The following is a 6,589-nucleotide window of genomic DNA, read 5'->3' as shown; positions in this document are numbered from 1 at the left end:
GTCATGTTTGTCCTTGTAATGTATGATGTTTATTGTATGTCTCTCTTTCATCCTCGTGTCCTGTCTCTTCTCCTCCTTCAGCCGGCCGACTATCAGCAGGACGGTTCTCTGTTGTGAGTCGGGTCCTGCTCAAGGTTTCTTCCTGTTAAACAGAAGTTTTTCTTTGCCACTCTCTGCTTGCTTGGGGGTTCAGGCTTTGGGTTTCTGTAAATCGCCTAGAGAGAATGATTGTAAAAGGTGCTATATAACTAAACTTGAAGTGAATATCCATGCAAACACTTGTTTCAAATGTCATTTTTATGGCCCCACGACACTTCATCTTAGAATATACCACTGGTTTTCATTTGAAAACTGTTTAAATGCACTCATTATATTTGGCATACTTAAGAAAATGTCTAATTATGTTATCCATTATGTTACCTTACTATCACAGAGCTATATTGGAACAACTCCACAAAATTCATTGCCATTAACTCGCATGGATTCATGTAAGGAAAAAAGTCCAAAATCAAACTTTACAGCCAGTACAAATGTGTCATTTCAAGCAGAATCTGCTAATAGGTGGTGGTATAAACTGGAATGCTGTGTAGATGTCCTCAACACGGAGTAGGTCTCATTCTGATGATGTTCTCAGCAGATGCTCTTTCATAATTTACAACATTTGTTAAAGTTGCTTTTATGATATTAAAATACCTGTTTCTGAGGATATCATGAAGCCTTGTTCCAGTAATTTTGAAAAGAGAGTTTCCATGAATCTCTCCTGTCAGCTTTCACATCAAAGTGTCCAGGCGTTTGTAAGTTGTAAGTTTAACTTTCAGTGAAATCATAACATAAAATTCTCTAAAAATCTCGTCCTAGGAGGGAAACAAGCCTGCATGGATGAAGTCAGTCCTGAAGAGGACCTGAGGGTCAAATACTGTCTTTTACCATTGAAATATGATTGAGATCAAGAAGACCATCATGTAAAAGTTAAAAGCAAACTTTTTATTGGAGGATCTCTTTCTTGGTTGACCACCAGTTCACACTAACACTCTGGGCATTGATGGTTTCTTCACTGGTTTGACACGAGTACCCCTTTGTAGCCAGACTCTACCACAGAGCTCTTGTGACCAGTAGGTGTATTCAGCAGGACAGCCTCGCTCCAACAGCTCCCTCAGGTGAATCCAGGTTGGTCCCATCATGTGAACTGTGGGAAGGTGACATTCTTACCTGTTGAAGGAACTTCTCCCAGAGTCCACCATGATGAGCTCCCATCAGATGACGATGATTCAAATCAAACGAACTATGTACAAGGCGGATCCAATCAATAAACACAAAGAAATTCCACCACCAAATTAATTCAAATCAATTCAGATCTGATCAGACAAAATCACATTAAATCCATTCCAATGAAATCTGATCAGATTTGTCAAATATATACAGACAAAAACAAATACACCACCACTATTGAACCACTTGAAATCAAGTCACATCAAGTGGCTCAAATCAATGTGGTGCCAATAAATCAATCAATGAAATGTGAACTAATCCATTTAGCTCACTGGGCCCAGAAGCTCACTGACCTTGTGGGCAGGAGGGTGATCTGCTGTCGTACAGTGACACACCAAGACACACCAGGCCTGCTGGGAGTCTGTAGAGACACATGGATCACAGTACCAACCTTTTTTAATATTCTAATGATCTCCGCCTTATAACTTGCTCTTTACACTCTTTAGCAGCCTATCAGCAGATAGGCTCCCTCCCTCTCCCACTCTCCATTCCTCCAGCTCCACTTCCTCCTCTTCCTCCTCTAGCTCCCCCAGCTCTTTTTCTCTTTCTAATTTTCTTTCTGATCTGTATTCTTTTCCTCTGACGGTGACAGTCATTCCTCCTGATGTGCCTCAGCTCAACCCACCTGTCTCAGCTCTCTGGACCAACTGATACAACAGTGAGCACTCAAATGGTTTGACAAGTATACATGCTGAATCGGACTAGGGTTTACCATCATATAAATATGTTGATAAAACTCAGTAGTCTTAAAATTGTAGAATTATCCTCTTCTACTAACGTCTGTTGGAAGCAGGATTATAGGGTTACCATTACTTGTTTGTTAGGGAAAACACACTATGGATCACGGAGTCACATGCACAGCTCATTCTGTGAAAACACATATAGATATCTATATTTCCTGCTACAAAAGAAATGCTCTAGGTGACAGACTTTAGGTATTTTAATGAAATAACCATTAATAATCATCTGTGATGGTCTGTCTGTACATCGAGCCAAACTGTCAGAATATGTGGCTAATTGTTATTTCTGTCCCACTGCTTTCTCAATATTCAGATTAACAAAAGTAGCAAGAGGGAAGCATACCCTGTAACCAACACCACCAGCAGGGAGCTTTCCCCTGCTCAGGAGCTTTCAGCACCGTGCACATTAGTCTCTCAGAGGAGTAGTGGAAGGAAAATCAAACCTCCTAAGAAAGACTTCCCTGTATTTGAGAGCAAGAAGGTCAGACTTTCCAAGGAGCTCAGGTCCTGCAATGACATCCTGAAGGAGATGCTCTCAAAGAGGCACCAGGCATACGCGTGGCCCTTTCATACCCCAGTAGATGCAGTTGCTGTGAATTTGCACGACTACCATGACATCATCAAGCAGCCCATGGACCTGAGCACCATCAGGGTGAGTTGGTGCTGGCTGTTCCATACTCCGCGAGACAAAGAGCGGAGAACGCGCTCCACGGGTGGTAAGAGATACAAAAAAAAGGTCTTTTCCGCACTGAGGTACCATACTCCGCGAGACGCGTGTGTGCAGAACTCCTCATACGGCCCGCCCACTAAACTATAAGGAAAGACTTTACTGAGTTTTTTAACACACCACAAGGACTTGTGCCATGGCAAGAGGGCATTATACAGAGAGGGTGCCTGCAACAGCGTGAGATGTCCGGCGATGAGTTGTGAAAATGCGACATTAAAAGTAACAATAGCAAAGATTCAGTGTTTGTGCCTTTATGACCACATTTGCACATCTACTGTGTTCCAATGTGCCTGCGATACTTCAAACTGTCCGGTGATGAGCTGTGAAGATGCGACATTAAAAGTAACAATAGCAAAGATATACAGACATTGTTAACGAGCCTATTATGCCCGGGTATGTAGGAGTATATAGAATGGTAATAACAGTCACCATCTGGTATGTGTGAATGGCTGTCTGGAGTTATTGGTGACAAATCACCCTTACTTGTCAACCACAATCTCTCTGTGACCGCTGAGGATACACCGCCACTTCTGGAAATGGATCCTGATCTAACTCTGGACTGCTTCGCGCCCATCGGCCTCCCTGAGCTGACCACCAGCATCAGCAAGTCTAAACCTACTACCTGTCTTCTGGATCCGATCCCTTCACAGCTCCTCAAGGATGCTATTCCTCTGATCCTGCTACACAGATTGGAACACGAGATCAGGATTACAGGAACAGCACTGCGCTGGTTTAAATCATATTTATCTGACAGATTTCATTTTGTTCACACTAACGATGTGTCTTCCACAGGTACAAGGGTTAACCACGGTGTTCCACAGGGTTCTGTGCTCGGACCGATCCTGTTCACCCTCTACATGCTCCCTCTAGGATACATCATCCAGAAGCACGGCATAAACTTTCATTGTTATGCTGATGATACCCAGCTGTATTTATCCATGAAGCCTGAAGAAACGGAGCCGCTAGTCAGACTACAGGCGTGTCTAAAGGACATAAAGGACTGGATGTCCTCCAACTTTTTACTATTAAACTCGGACAAGACTGAGGTCATTGTTTTTGGACCGAAACATCTCAGAACTAGTTTATCAGATAATACTCTCTCCCTGGATGGAATTACTCTGGCCTCCAGTACGACTGTGAGGAACCTTGGAGTTATCTTTGATCAAGACATGTCGTTTGTCTCTCATATTAAGCAGGTCTCCAGGACCGCTTTCTTTCACCTGCGTAATATTACTAAGATCAGGAGCATCCTCTCTCAGAGTGATGCTGAAAAGCTCATCCATGCTTTTGTCACTTCAAGACTGGACTACTGCAACTCTTTATTGTCAGGATGTCCACATTACTCCATCAACAGTCTGCAGCTGATCCAGAACGCAGCAGCTAGAGTTCTGACAGGAAGCAGCCAAAGGGATCATATCTCTCCTGTCCTAGCGTCTCTTCACTGGCTCCCAGTGGACTCAAGAATACACTTCAAGATCCTTCTTCTAACCTACAAGGCTCTTCATGGACTTGCTCCGTTGTATCTGCAGGACCTGATTGTACCATATGTTCCTAATAGGACACTCAGATCTCTGAGTGCAGGTTTACTAGTAGTTCCTAGGATTCATAGAAGTAGAATGGGAGGACGAGCTTTCAGCTATCAGGCACCGCTATTATGGAACCAGTTACCAATCTGGGTCCGAGAGGCAGACACTGCCTCCACCTTTAAGACTAGACTTAAAACTTTTCTGTTTAGTAAGGCGTACAGTTAGCCTTAGACCTAGTGTGTAGCACAGCTATGCTGCTCTAGGCCTACGTTGTCGGGGGGCACAAACATGATCCACTGAGCAGTTTCCCTCTCACCCTCTAACCTCTCCTTTTCTCTCCTTAGTCTGGCTCACACTGGTCTCAAGACCTGGATGATGACCTGCAGTCCGGCCCGTGAAGTCTCTCTTGCTCTACGTTGTCGGGGGGCACAAACACGATCCTCTGAACACCCTCTGACCTCTCCTCCACTCTCCTTAGTCTGGATCATACTGGGTAATATCGTCTCATAATCTGTGTTAACTGTCTTCCTTGTAGTTCTGTGCCTCGCTCTCGCTCTCTCTCTTTGCAGGTCTCAAGACCTGCATACTGACCTGCAGTCTCTCCTGTGCTCATCGACTTCACTAGCCCCTGCTGCTCATCTTTACTATCAAATTACTATTCCTACTTATGGACCGACGATATATATAGATATCTATTACAATATAATCACTGTTTCATCTTGCTGTCATGTTTGCTCTGTACTGTATCATGTTTGTATCATGTTTGCTCCTCTCTCCCTCTCTCTCTTTCTCCTTCATCCTCTCTCTCTCTCTCTCTCTCTCTCTCCCTCATCCTCTCTGACTAGCAGCAGGACTGGTTCCCCCTTAAGTTGACGGGTCCTGCTCAAGGTTTCTTCCTCTTAAAGGGAGTTTTTCCTTGCCACAGTGCTCTTAGGGGGGTTCCTGTGAAGCGCTTTGAGACAATGTCTGATTGTAATATGCGCTATATAAATAAAACTGAATTGAATTGAATTGAATTGAATTACTTGCCTTTCTTTCTTTCTTTTATTGCTCATCATGCAAAACCGGTATGGTCTTATCTAAATCTGTTGAATCAGCGCTGTTTTAAGCTGGATCCATACTGTGAAATCAGCGTGTTATCGTCCCACGTGTCGTTGTTTCTTTCCAATATGCATGTTTGCAGCACAGTGGATGTTAGCCAGATATTAGCCAGCTAGCTAGCCGCGCCGGTGGGCGTGTCAGAGTCTCCACGTGTTGGCCGGAGGACTGTCAACAAAGCAGCGTGCTTTTACCCGTGTTGAATAAAACGCGGCGTTAACGTTTAAATATGAGGATTTAAATGAGTGAAGACATAATGTATAACGCGCCAGTGTTTCACAGACAGATGTATCCATTACTTAAATGTATTAACAGCGCAAATGAGGCGAGTAAAACAGAGGTTAGATTACTCAGATAATTTGGCAAATTCAATCCGTCACACAATCAGGCTGAACTGACAGAACTGTTTGTCAAAGCAGTGTGTGCTTGCAATACTAAAATACCAACCAGTAAACACTGGTTCAGGTTATCTGCAGTTACATTTGGAATGATTGCATGATGGACATGACAACACATAACATATGTGTCTCATGTTATATGTAATTGCAGTGTGTTGGTGGTACTGCAGAACATACAGTGTTTCTTGGTAATGGCGGATGGTCAACTTTGAGGCCACGCCCCCACCACAGCGTAACACTTTTGAAAGTTTTGGAATGCGTTTTTTGTCTTCTCTCCTTTGATGACATGAATGTTGACATGGCAACGCATTGTTGACACAGCAACGCATTGTTGACATAGCAACGCATTGTTGACATTGCAAAAGTCAGCGAATTTTTAATGTTTCAGCGAAAGACTTTTAAGCCGAATGACTTTTTCTACCAAGTCTGGTGAGTTTTTTGGTATTTTAAGGCCTCCAAAAAGGCGATCTTAAGGGGGGGGGGGGGAATAATAATAATAATCCCTAGGGTTTCAATATGGCTCCCGCACGTTTCGTGCTCGGGCCCTAAATATATAATAAAAAACAATTTGCAAAGTAAATTATTTGGGTTGGGATGGGTGGAACAATGGTACCTTAACTTACAGATACTTTTAAATCTCTTTTTGTTAACCTGCTTGTGTATTTAGATTATTGACCTTAAATCACAAGTTCAAAAAGGATTTAATAAGAAAATCTTTAGTCTATTTCATGAGTTTATTTGTTACATAGTTGTACATTTTTGTTGCACCACTGGTCCAAAATATAATAACATTCATAACAACTTCAACTATTCACAAAACATCCCTTCATT

Source organism: Parambassis ranga, chromosome 4, assembly GCF_900634625.1.
Source record: "Parambassis ranga chromosome 4, fParRan2.1, whole genome shotgun sequence".
NCBI lineage: Eukaryota > Metazoa > Chordata > Actinopteri > Ambassidae > Parambassis > Parambassis ranga.
Note: the sequence above shows the minus strand (reverse complement) of the source record.